Genomic DNA, 12,303 nt, shown 5'->3' with positions numbered 1-12,303 from the left:
GAAGTGAAGTCCATGCTTGAAAAAGGAATTATCCAACCTTCCAAGTCTCCCTGGGCTGCGCCTATGGTAATCGTTAAGAAAAAGGATGGAGGTGATCGCCCCTGTGTGGACTATAGGGGTCTCAACTCCAAGACCCATCTTGACGCCTACCCTATGCCAAACATTCATGAAATCTTGGAATCGCTAAATGGTGCAAAGGTGTTCAGCACCTTAGACCTCAAAAGTGGCTACTGGCAGGTGAGGATGGATCCAGCCAGTCAGCAGAAAACTGCCTTTGTGACCCATGCCGGACTCTTTGAATTTAGAGTCATGCCTTTTGGCTTGAAGAATGCTGCTGCTACATTTCAGCGCTTAATGGAAGTGGTGCTAGCCGATCTTAAGGGAGTCAAGTGCTTTGTTTACATAGATGACATTATAGTCTATTCAAAATCTGAAGCACAGCACCTTCAGGATCTGGCTGATGTTTTTTTCCGCCTGCAGAAGGCAAACCTCATCTTGAACCTCAAGAAGTGCAACTTAATGCAACACCGCTTGCAGTTCCTTGGACACATTGTGACTACTGAGTGAATTGTCACTGACAACCAAAAGGTTGAGGCAATCCAGGCCTTTCCTACTCCCAGGGCACTACCAGAGGTCGCACGTTTTCTGGGAATGGTGGGCTGGTACCATAGGTTCATTCCTAGGTTTGCAGAACGGTCTGCAGCCCTTAATGCCCTGAAAAAGAAAGATGTAAAATGGCAATGGACACCAGAGTGCCAAGGCGCATTAGAGGACCTCAAGGCAGCACTCCAGTCAGCTCCTATCTTGCAACAGCCAGACTACAGCCTTCCATTCACACTGCAGACCGATGCTAGTGGGATTGGCTTAGGAGCCGTACTGACCCAGCAGAGACGGACAGGACCATATTCTTGCTTTTGCCTCAAGATTGTTGAAGCCAACTGAAATCAACTATTCTGTCGCAGAGCGAGAATGTCTTGCTGTTGTATGGGCCATGGAGAAGTGGCGGGCCTTGATCGAGGGTCAACGGTTTGAAGTAATTACCGACCACGCTGCCCTTGTTTGGACTTTCAACAACCCCAAACCCACATCAAGGCTCATCAGGTGGACCATTCGGCTTCAGGATTTTGATTTCCAGGTGGTATATCGGAAGGGAAAATTGAACATGGTACCCGATGCTTTGTCACGGGCATTCACAACCCCAGACTCCATCGCTGCAGCCTGTGTGACCAATCGGGACAAAAGTGATACTTTGGGATGCGATCTACCAGCTGATTGGGCAGAGATTGCTGACGCCCAAGCTTCTGACGTAGAATCCCAAGCTTTGATGGAGGAGGTAGGAAAAGGAAATCCAAAAGCAGGTCGGATAGTCTATGTTCTTGAAAATGGAATCCTGTTAAGACAAATACCTGGTCAAACTCTAGGCCACAAGTTACAGCTTTTCGTGCCTAGATCACTAAGGGAGTCCTTTCTGAAGTATTATCATGACAACCCTCTTAGTGGTCACATGGGAAGGCTGAAGACACTATTGCGACTGCTGGAGGTAGCCTACTGGCCTCAAGTCAGGAATGATGTGTGGGCCTATACAAAGAACTGTCTCATATGCCAGCAGTACAAACCTGGGTGTCAGAAACCAGCTGGTTTCCTTCAGTCCACCACGGTCAGCGAACCAGGGGAGATGTTGGGGATTGACTTGATGGGTCCTTTCCCCAGAAGTAAGAAGGGGAATCAGTATCTTCTGGTTATAGTAGATTACTGTTCTAAGTGGGTGGAACACTTCCCTTTACGAGACTCCAAAACACCAAAGATAATACATATCCTCAGACAGGAGATCTTCCTTCGCTGGGGAACCCCAAAGTACCTCTTATCTGACAGGGGCCCACAGTTCACCAGCCATCTCTTAAAAGAACTCTGTCGCTAGTGGGGTGTAGTAAAAAAAACTGACCACAAGCTACCACCCCCAAACTAACTTGACCGAGAGAGTAGGGCTGGGCGATATAACGATAACGATAAATATCGCGATATATTTTAACACTTTGGCTGCCGGAAAACGCCTAAACACGTCATTCCCGGCCATGCTCAAGTTGCCGAAGACGCTTTACAGCGTCTTTAATATCAATATTTCAAAAATCTGGGATCGGATTCATATTTCCCCTCCGCTGGCCTGAGATCCACCAGGAGGACCCACTGAGCTCTCTGGCGGTTCAGGAGCGCCATCTGGTGGCCGATCGGCGCAATCGCTTAACAGGAAGTGCCGTAGAGGTTGTGCTGGTCGGCCGTATTACTTCCGGGCACTCGCTATAGGTCCCGAGGCTCGATCTCGACACACTACATAGCGATCGATTGCCAATAACTCGATAAACAACATGATTTGGACGTATATACCATTATACAAGCTGGAGATGGACCGGGTAAATCGACATCCCATAATGGTAAAATTTCTACTCTACGATGATCGCCCAATGGCGCGCGGAGACTGGGTGAGTTTTAGCGTGTAAAATTACCGTCTTCGATACTAACTGCTATTATCAACATTTGACCCACATTAGATGATTGGTATAACGCTGCCCACGGAATTATAAACGCCCCCTAGCCCATCCGGTCAACATCAGATGACGTGTAGTAACTTCTAGAAGTACGTCTAGTTGGAATTTTTTATATCACGCTGATTGCCATAAAACTGTATTGCATCATCAATATAATGTATTTGGGGCTATAGATCACGTTCTGGAGAAAGCTGCAGAAAGAGATGAAAACATACTTATACATTAGACCATACATTACTATGAATATGTGAATGAAAAAGTTTAACGTTGCTACACAATGAACAATACATATAGGACTTTGAATGGGCCCTAATAATGGCAATGTAGCAATAGAATTTAAAAAGTTATAGCCCTGCAAAGAAGGGGACTTTCTCTATAGACAAATAGAGCCGGCAACCTACGGTTGATAATGAATTTAACCCATGGCAGCCAAAGTGTTAAATCGATATCGAATATCGAAATAAAAAAAAAATTAAAAAATCGTTTTATATATATATATATATATATATATATATATATTTGTGACCTGCAACAGGGCAGTTTTAAAACCAGAGACAGTGGACAGACTTGTCTTTCTTGCCTGCAACTTAAAGTAATGGCTTTGCTTGTCCAAATGACAATACTGACCAAATTGAGATAAATTTCTCTCGTCCATTTATTTGGTTTGCTTTCTAATTTAAAATACAGCTTGAAACCGTCTGTACACAGTAGGCTATGTGTGCTAGCAGAACTAGACTCCAGTCACGAGTCACGGTGCACATGTGCGGTGGTTTGTCCACCAAAAAAGCGCCAAACGATCGAAAATAAACTAGCAGAGCCAGAACTGTTCAACTCCCCTGGAGCCACAGCCAGCAGAGAAGCCGGTTTACTTTCGCTTTTAAACCAGCTGCAGCCTGAGAACTGGAGTGTGAGGGGATGTAACACTTAGGGATGGGTACCTTTCACATTTGAACCGATACCGGTACCTGTGAATCGATACCGGTACCCAACGGTACCTTTTTTCTGTACTTTAGTCTCAAGAAATTTAATTTACCTACCTCAGTCGTAAAAAAAAAATCCAAACTTCAAATAACTACAATTTCGACAGTTTTCGGCTTGTCATTGCTCCGACTGCTTTGTTGTTGAATCAAGTCAAATCCTAGGTAAGTATATATTGTGCGTGTGAACGTTGACATGAAAAGAAAAAAGGTAAAAAAAAAAAAAAAAAAAAGGTAAAAAAAGAAAATTTATAAAGAATATTTTCTTTTATTTTTTTTTCGGTTTCTCACTTGATTCGATACTCTGTAGTACCGACGTGTTTCGGTTCGGTACCTCAAAAGTATCGAATTCGGTACCCATCCCTAGTAACACTAAAGATGGCGGCAATGACAAAGAATTGCTGCAAAATAAACATACATCTGTTGTTTAAAAAAAAAGAAATGTATACTTATAACAATTTCGATAATTATCGATATCGAGAAATATGATAACATTATCATATCGTTATCGCGATTTGATTTTTTTCCATATCGCCCAGCCCTACGAGAGAGTCAACAGAAACCTGAAGACCATGGTGGCCTCTTACATCAAAGATCATCATCAGGATTGGGATCTGTGGTTGGGCGAGTTCCGCTTTGCCATCAACACTGCCTACCATGAGAGTACTAGGTTCACTCCCGCAGAGATTGCGCTGGGAAGAAAATTGAAAGGACCCCTGGAGCGACTTCTATATCAGCCTCCCAAGCCGGACCAAAAGGCCTACTCCATGTTAGAAAGGCAACAGCAAATCCTGCAACAAGTTCAGCAAAATGTGGCTCAAGCCCAGGAGCGTCAAGCTCGAGGCTACAATAGAAGGAGGTCTCCTGTCACATACCAAGTAGGAGAGAAGGTATGGGTTAAGTTGCACCCACTCTGATGCCAAGGCCATGTTTATGGCAAAACTTGCTCCAAAGTGGAGAGGGCCAGCCACAGTTCTCAGACGTTTAGGGTCAGTGACCTACAGAATAGCCATGGATAGCAGTCCTAACACCCATGAAACCTTGCATGTTGAGAACATGAAGATGTTTTATGGCAGTGGTACTACGCTTGGTGGGGGGATGTGTAACATGCGTTACTTTATGAAGAAGATGTCAATGTGTTGATAAATGAAGTGTGGGCCCAATATGTTAGGATATGCCAATGTCAGCATATGGGTCACTTGACCTTTAAGATTCCAGGTATGAGTGTGGTTAGGGGCGGTCCTAACCATCAGGGGCCATCTTGGATTGGAATCATTGCCTCATGGAGTTTTGTTTGGCTTACTGCTATTGTGAGATGAAAGAGGGATTTTTCAGGCCTCCTAAAAGATTCTCCATAAACCGAGGACAGTTCAGCTGCAGTTGTGCTTCCCAGTGGATTACTTCTTTTTCTTTTCCTTTTTGAAGATGTGGATCAACCCAGGACTTATCACCTTTTGGACACTCAAAGGTTTGAGTGTTGTTGGACACTACTAGCTCTACCATGCAGGGCTGCATGGTCTGGTAGGCCTGAACATTTATGTTGGTGCTAATGGCCGGTAAGGTTAACAGGACTGTTCTTATTGGTTTGAGATGATTTTTGTTGTACCATATGTTGCTATGGGATGCCCCATTTATTTTGATCCTCCTTTTGTTTAATACAACACTTTGAATTTAACACTGTTCCAGTACTCTCATTCTTTATTGCTGAACAGGTTTGTTTATTATTTCAAGCTTGTTACAACTGTGCCTCACTGCATCACTGAGCACAGAGCGGCAGCTCCATAGTGGCAGGAGGCCGCGACTAGCGGCCTCCAGGCTCCACAACAGGGGGCAGCGACTGCTGCCAGACATTGACCTAGGACTAATAGGAACCCAAGGAGGACAATAACACTACCTGATGCATACTGCACCTTATGTGACACTGTGAATATATATTCAGTTAGTTAGATAGTTAATTATATTGACCAATTTGCTTACACTGCTTGTGTTGTTTTTACTACCTGTACCCCCCCCCTTCCCCCATGCTCAGTATATTTTTACTGTATTTATTTACTGTATATTTTATTCCATTTTTATTCTATTTTACTCTACTCTTATCCTAGGCAACTTGATTTGATTTGTGTTTTATTATTCTAATTCGTGACCTGTCCTGTCTAAATGTTTAAATGTTGAGCGATTTGCAGTGTCAAATTTCACACGGGATAATAAAAGTATTTCTATTCTATTCTATACTTTCGGTTTCTGTCACAATCATCACGCACAGCTGGATACATGAGAGGACTTCTCTCCATAATTTTCTTGCAGGTCATTGCGAGTAAGGAGACGCATTCTTTTTTGAAATCCACGATTTTCACTGGATTTTCCTGGAGCTTCTCAGATGCCTTCTGTAAAGCCTGCTTGGTTGAAAATCCTTGTCCAGGTGTTTGAGTGGGACGCGTGTTGCTTTTTAACAGCGGAGGAGTGCAAGAATGTGACCATGTGACCGCGGCAGCGCGAGAGAGCGGCAGTGCGGAAATAGGCTGTCTATTGCCATTCTCTAAGACAAACGCTAACCTTAACCAGCTCCTTAACAGCGCCTAAACTTAACCTTTCTAACCTTAACCAACTCCGAAACAATGCCTAACCTTAACCTTAACCATGCCTAACCTTAACCATAGAAAGAATATTGCCATTCTCTAAGACAAACTCTAACCTTAACCAGCTCCTTAATAGCGCCTAAACTTAACCTTTCTAACCTTAACCAACTCCGAAACAATGCCTAACCTTAACCATGCCTAACCTTAACCGGCGAAAGAATACATGTTAAAAAAAAAAGAAAAAAAATTGATGGGATTCAAACTTGAAACCAACGGACCGCAGGACCGGAGGACCGCCGCGCTGCCAGGTGAGCTAAGCTTCGAATGAGAATCATCGCGGTTTAGGGCTACATAATGCCGCAAGCTCTGCCGCTCCGCTCCGCTCTGCGGTTGCCGCGCCTGCCGCGGGGCGTGTCGCAGCCAATCAAGGAAAATGCGGAAGCATTCGGCGCACTCCTCCGCTGTTAATAAGCAATAGGCGAGTGGGACATGGATTTGCTTCTCTTGAGGGTCCAGTTTAGTGAGCTGGAGAGGTGTCTTGATCTTTGCAAGAGATTATGAGTCTTACGTAGAAGGGGTAGTATGCCTACTCTTACTCTGTAAAAGCTTTTGTAAATCAAACGAATGAACCTAAAAGGGAAAACATAAGGCTGGTTCCCCTGTGGTTCCTCAGTACAGCAACCCGACTAGTAAGCTTGTGAGGATCCGAGTTTAGGAGAGGAGTGTAGGATTCAATCGCGGGACAATGTGGAGTAAGAGAGACGAGGCAATGAGTCGACGTTCCGATAATAATAATAGCTTTACTTGAGCATAGTCAAAAGGCACACGTTACAGGGGAAAACAAAACCTCAGCAATGCTGGAAAACATGGACTACAAATACGGGAAGGTACTGACACAGGAGATACGGAGATACACACAGTACGGACTACGGAAGGGTACTGACGGGAAAACAACAAACAATGACGCAACACTGGAAGACAGGGGCGGGGAGAATATATACAGGTACTAATTAGACAACAAGGAACAGCTGGGGTCTGACAGGCAGGCCACATGAATACAAGGGAAGGAGACTAGACACTGAACTAACAGGCAGGAATAAACATTGTAACATAACAACACGGGGAATACAAGGGAGACTAGAACATCTGGACTAATGGGAGATACACAGGGAGCAAGACAGACAACAGACTTGACTATGTGTACACAAAAGTCCATATGAAAGGCGGCGGCCTGTAGCACCGCGAACAGACCGCCCGGGGGCGCCAGAGGACTGTCCAGAAAGTTCAGATCCTTCAGATCCTGACAAAGCTTAGCTTAACAGTATAGATGTATAGAATCAGTCTAGGCATGATCAATGATTTTTCAAAAATGTCTCACCCCAAATGTTCCTATTTAGTAGTATAATTTCTTTAAAAAAACATTTTTTAAATCACAAAATAGCTAAAAGTAGATATAAGAATGAATGTTACAAAATTGATCAAGACTAGACTATTCATGTCAACTAGTATAGAAGTAATGTCACAGCCTAATGTGAAAATGTATTGGTAGTTAGCTAGCAATGCAAGCTAGCCAACACTAGCTAGTTAGTTAGCAAGCTGAATGTTGGCTAGCAAGATTGCACTGCATGTGCTTGCTAACCATCATTAACAAATCCAAATTCAAAACAAACTCCCCTAAATGTGGTGAATAACACGGTTTTAGGAAAGGTCAATGAAACGTAGAAGGGGTAGTATGCCTACTCTTACTCTGTAAAATCTTTTGTAAATCAAACTAATGAACCTAAAAGGGAAAACATAAGGCTGGTTCCCCTGTGGTTCCTCAGTACAGCAACCCCACTAGTAAGCTTAGCTTAACAGTATAGATGTATAGAATCAGTCTAGGCATGATCAATGATTTTTTCAAAAATGTCTCACCCCAAAGTTCCTATTTAGTAGTATAATAAAGATTGCACTCCATGTGCTTGCTGCTAACCATCATTAACAGATCCAAATTCAAAACAAACTCAAGTTGCTAGCTAGTTAGCAAGATTGCACTGCTTACTAACTAACGTTGATAAACCCAGGTTTACCACACAGTTAAAACACAGCTACTTGAGGATAAACTTGCATAAGAAGTTTCACTAGATGTCAAGGCTCCCGTGTTGGCTGGTAAATGCATGTATTTGACCCTTCTATTGAGATTGCGAGTAACGTTATTATTCCTGAAGTCCACCAATCCGAAACTATACTTTTATAGTCCATATCACCAAGTTGCCTGCATCAAATTCCAACATACCATATATGATGCCAAGAACATGCTCTACAACATGGGATCATCCATTTCTATCTACAGTAAAAGCTGTTCACATGTAAAGGGTTTTTATAAACTCATCTTAATTCTGTGCTCAATAGTTTCATTTTATTACTATTTTACACATCACCCAATAAATATTTCCAGGACAACTGTTTCTATATCCATGTAAGTGTTCACTTTTGCTCAGTTTCCATGACTTTTCCATACCTGGAAAATGAAAAAATGTATTCCATGTTTTCCAGGTACCGTGGGAACCCTGTCAGGGTCAGACACATGGAGGTATAATATCAGACCACATTATAATAATATAATAATAATAATGCAGGACCTGTTGCAGAGGTCTTTATTCGGCATGCAACGACACTCAATGTTTTAGTGGTACACACAACGGTTAGTTTAGCACACACACCGGAACACACACGCATGCATTGTCTCTTTAGGATCGCAGATGCGATTTGTCTCTGCGATTAACCCATCCCGTCGTCCTTCCCCCCCAAGGGCAGCCGGGAGCAGACAGGCGTCAACGTGAGCCACGCCAGGGGACCAATCCAAGTGCTCCTGTCCGTCTTCGTCAAGGACGCCACAGCGTTAGCGATCTGTTGTTGTGCATGTTTTTCCATTGGGTTTATCTTATCGGGGGGAAACCCTTGCGAGCACGGGGAGAACATGCAAACTCCACACAGAAAGGCCTGGGAGATATCCCACCTGGGTACCTGGCATCATGGAAACCTGGTCCCCAAGCGGGAATCGAACCCTGGACCTTCTTGCTGTGAGGCGACAGTGTTAACCACTACACCACCGTGCCGCCATTATATTATTGAGACTAATGCATAGTCATTATGGTGTTTGTTTAAAAACAGACTAAATATAATATCTTATCCCTCTCTAGAACCCAAAAATGATGTGTTAAAGAGCAATAGAGGCCTTGGTCGGAATGTTTGTGTAGTTCTTGTTCTTCCAGCATGGCTACCAGTAACATAGCAACCATTGTTTTGTACATGGCAATGGAAGAGACAACGGTTGCTATATTAGAAATGTATCAACAAAAACATAATAAGTTGGTGTCTTTTTGCTGGATCTTGTACATTCAGTAGAATGTATGAATGAATGAAAACTTTATTTAACAGATTGCAGAATGGGTACAATACAGTACGGCTCAATACACACAATTGTTAAGGGGATGCAGACCAGAGAAAGACGTTTGTCTTGTTTACATCAGGGTCCCCCATTTTCAATTCAGTGCACATTTATGACATACCCAACATACATGACATCATGACATTTATGACATACAGGTATAGTACTGTTACATTTGTGACATATACGATATGCAAATATACAGTACTGTTACCCAGAGATCCTAACAGAAAATATAAACATATGATGGGGAGAAGACACTACATGTATTTATATTTTATAATAAAACACAAGATTGTGCCCTAATTCTGTGCAAGGCCTGTATTATTTCCTGCCAGCCAGGCTGATCTAAAGACTGGTGCCCGTCAATGGAAATAATGTTTGCTGGGCTACGGTTTGTCAAAGTCTAGCAAGGTAAAGACAAGTTTTGAATTCAAGGAATTTGTGTCATGTACAAGTATAACTCTGGATTTTTTTTGTATCACTGTGCGTCCGTTATAATGCCCAATTAAACCTGGCTAAAACCAATCAATCGAGTAAACTGAATGAAACATTCTCAGTGCTATTCATGAACAAAACGTGGGTAAATTGTTTGCATAATAAGCAACTGGTTTTTATTCGGTGGAATGAGCGCACATGCGCAGATTCTGCTCCGTGAGCATTACGTCATTGATCAGGAGAACAGAAGATATTCTATTTCGATCAGGTAGACGGAATGAACATTGAACACTCATTCATTTGAGAGAGATATATAGAGAGAGAGAAAACATAACGACTGCGGGTTTTCTTTCCCACAGCGTCAATCATTCATCTATCGGAAGCTCACACCAAAGAACATTTCGCCCAGACAGTACACTTCTGTGGAGAGAAGTACAGCGTAACGTTAGGCAACATTCAGTATTAGATCATCCGCGAGACGTGGCTGAATTCCGGGATGACATATAGCCCGCAACTTCGTGGGGAACGAGATTCAGTTTGACTGAGTTATATATAAAACAGTCGAGCAGCAGGGCAAATACAAGACCTACAGCCACTGAAAGAGAAAAGTTGTATGTATCGCTGGCGCGTCTCGGTATACCCACGCGAATCCCCAGAATCAAAACACTGTTCGTTGCTCTCGGAATGTGGTCACATCATAACGCACCGGTGTCTCGCCGTGGCCCGAGTCCCGACACTACAGCGCAGTCGCAGGCAACACGACACCAGGCGCACAGGGCAGCCGCGCGTGAGCTCCAGGGCGGCAGAATCCCCCCTCCGAGTTACGTCAGGAGGAAAAAGCGTCTCCCAACACAACACTCCAACACATAATAGGCGCAGCTACCTGCTCGTTTCAGTCAAAGAAGTTGTGTGATTACTTAAACTCACCCTCTGCGTACGGCGTCTGTTCCCGCGGAGCACCCCAACAAGAGTTTATTCAGATATCTGTAGAATGTGTGCTGGTCGTGATTCCATCCATCTTGAATTTGACGTCATCCCACTCCAAGGATGAGGTCATCGCAAAGAACCTCGTCACGTGCGCCGTGCTCTGATAGGTCGTTTATAGACTATGGGGCCGGGCTGAAAGGCAGAATTTATAGACTAATTTAAAGGAACAGGTCCTATTTTCAAATGTAGTTATTAACACTTCTGGCAATGTTAAATATGACATTCCAACATTGCATTATAACAGTGTTGTAGTGATTATTGCTGATTATTAATCTATATAGGATTGTGATTGTATTCAATGAAATGTTTCAGTCCAATCCAATCATTTACTCAAATTGTTTTAAATTGAATTACAATAACTCATTTAGCTGCCAATACATTATTATTATTAATAGTAGTATCATCATCATTATTATTATGATGATTACTATCATTATCACTATTATTGTTATTATTCTCATTATCATTATTATTATTATTAACCTACTTACAGAGTCCATTGAGAATAATGTTTATAGTTTTTAAACTTGACATCATGCACAGTATGCACACATTTAACTACTGTTAACTGACCACAATTATACTAATTATACCTGTGATTGAAAGGAAACCATAGCTTTGTGTTGTTATTTTTATTTAACCTTTATTTGACCAGGTAGTCACTTGAGATCAAAGATCTCTTTTTCGAGCAAGACCTGGCCAAAATGGCAGCAAAACAAAAACAAACATACAAAATACACAAAACACAGACAGAGACATAAAAGGCAAAGTGGGGCAAGGGGATACATTTGAGCTGCAGCAAACTAGATTGAATGGGATTGGGGGAGATTGGAGGGTAGGGTAAAAAGGTAGAAAGAGGATGGAAGGTGAGGCTTTGCAGGAGGTTGCTGGGGCGAGAAGGTCAGGTTAAAAATATAAAATATAACACCACATTATGCAGTGAAGCAGCGACATTCTCCCATCTCATTCTTTAAAATGCCCTTAATTTGAACTTTAAAATCAGATATGGTAGTCAGGGCCTGCAGTTTCAATGTTTTTTAAGTCCATTCCAGGCAGAGGGAGCAGAGAACATGAAGGCCCTTTTCCCAAACTCTGTGCGGGTTCTGGGTACTGAGGCATATAAATAGTCCTGGGATCGTAAGCTGTAAAATGGGTTTGATGTGATCTGATGGTGAGGTATGAACCGAGGTAAAAAGGGAGCTGACCAATAATTGCTTTATAAATGAAGGTGTACCAATGAAGCAGTCTACGGGCAGTCAAGGACGGCCAGTTAACTTTAGCATACAGAGTGCAATGATGGGTAATCTATATCCAGAAATAAATCTTAATACACCATGGTAAGCAGTGTCCAA

At 42.7% G+C, this 12,303-nt stretch overlaps 2 protein-coding genes across 2 annotated transcripts in view; one reads left to right on the top strand and one right to left on the bottom strand.

The window, feature by feature from the left end:
* zbtb21 (zinc finger and BTB domain containing 21) overlaps positions 1 to 11,001 on the bottom strand; it is a 33,459-nt gene extending 22,458 nt beyond the window's left edge. The window contains exon 1 of the mRNA XM_084320139.1: positions 10,892 to 11,001. The gene's annotated coding sequence lies outside the window, so the exon portion shown is untranslated. The remainder of the gene's footprint in view (positions 1 to 10,891) is intronic.
* umodl1 (uromodulin-like 1) overlaps positions 1 to 12,303 on the top strand; it is a gene marked incomplete at both ends in the record, with an annotated part of 91,805 nt that overhangs the window by 6,613 nt on the left and 72,889 nt on the right. The window lies entirely within an intron of this gene.

The sequence above is a fragment of the Notolepis coatsorum genome (genome assembly GCF_963971535.1).
Source record: "Notolepis coatsorum genome assembly, chromosome: 8".
NCBI classification, from domain to species: Eukaryota; Metazoa; Chordata; class Actinopteri; order Aulopiformes; family Paralepididae; genus Notolepis; species Notolepis coatsorum.
Note: the sequence above shows the minus strand (reverse complement) of the source record. Positions and strands in the feature narration are given on the sequence as shown.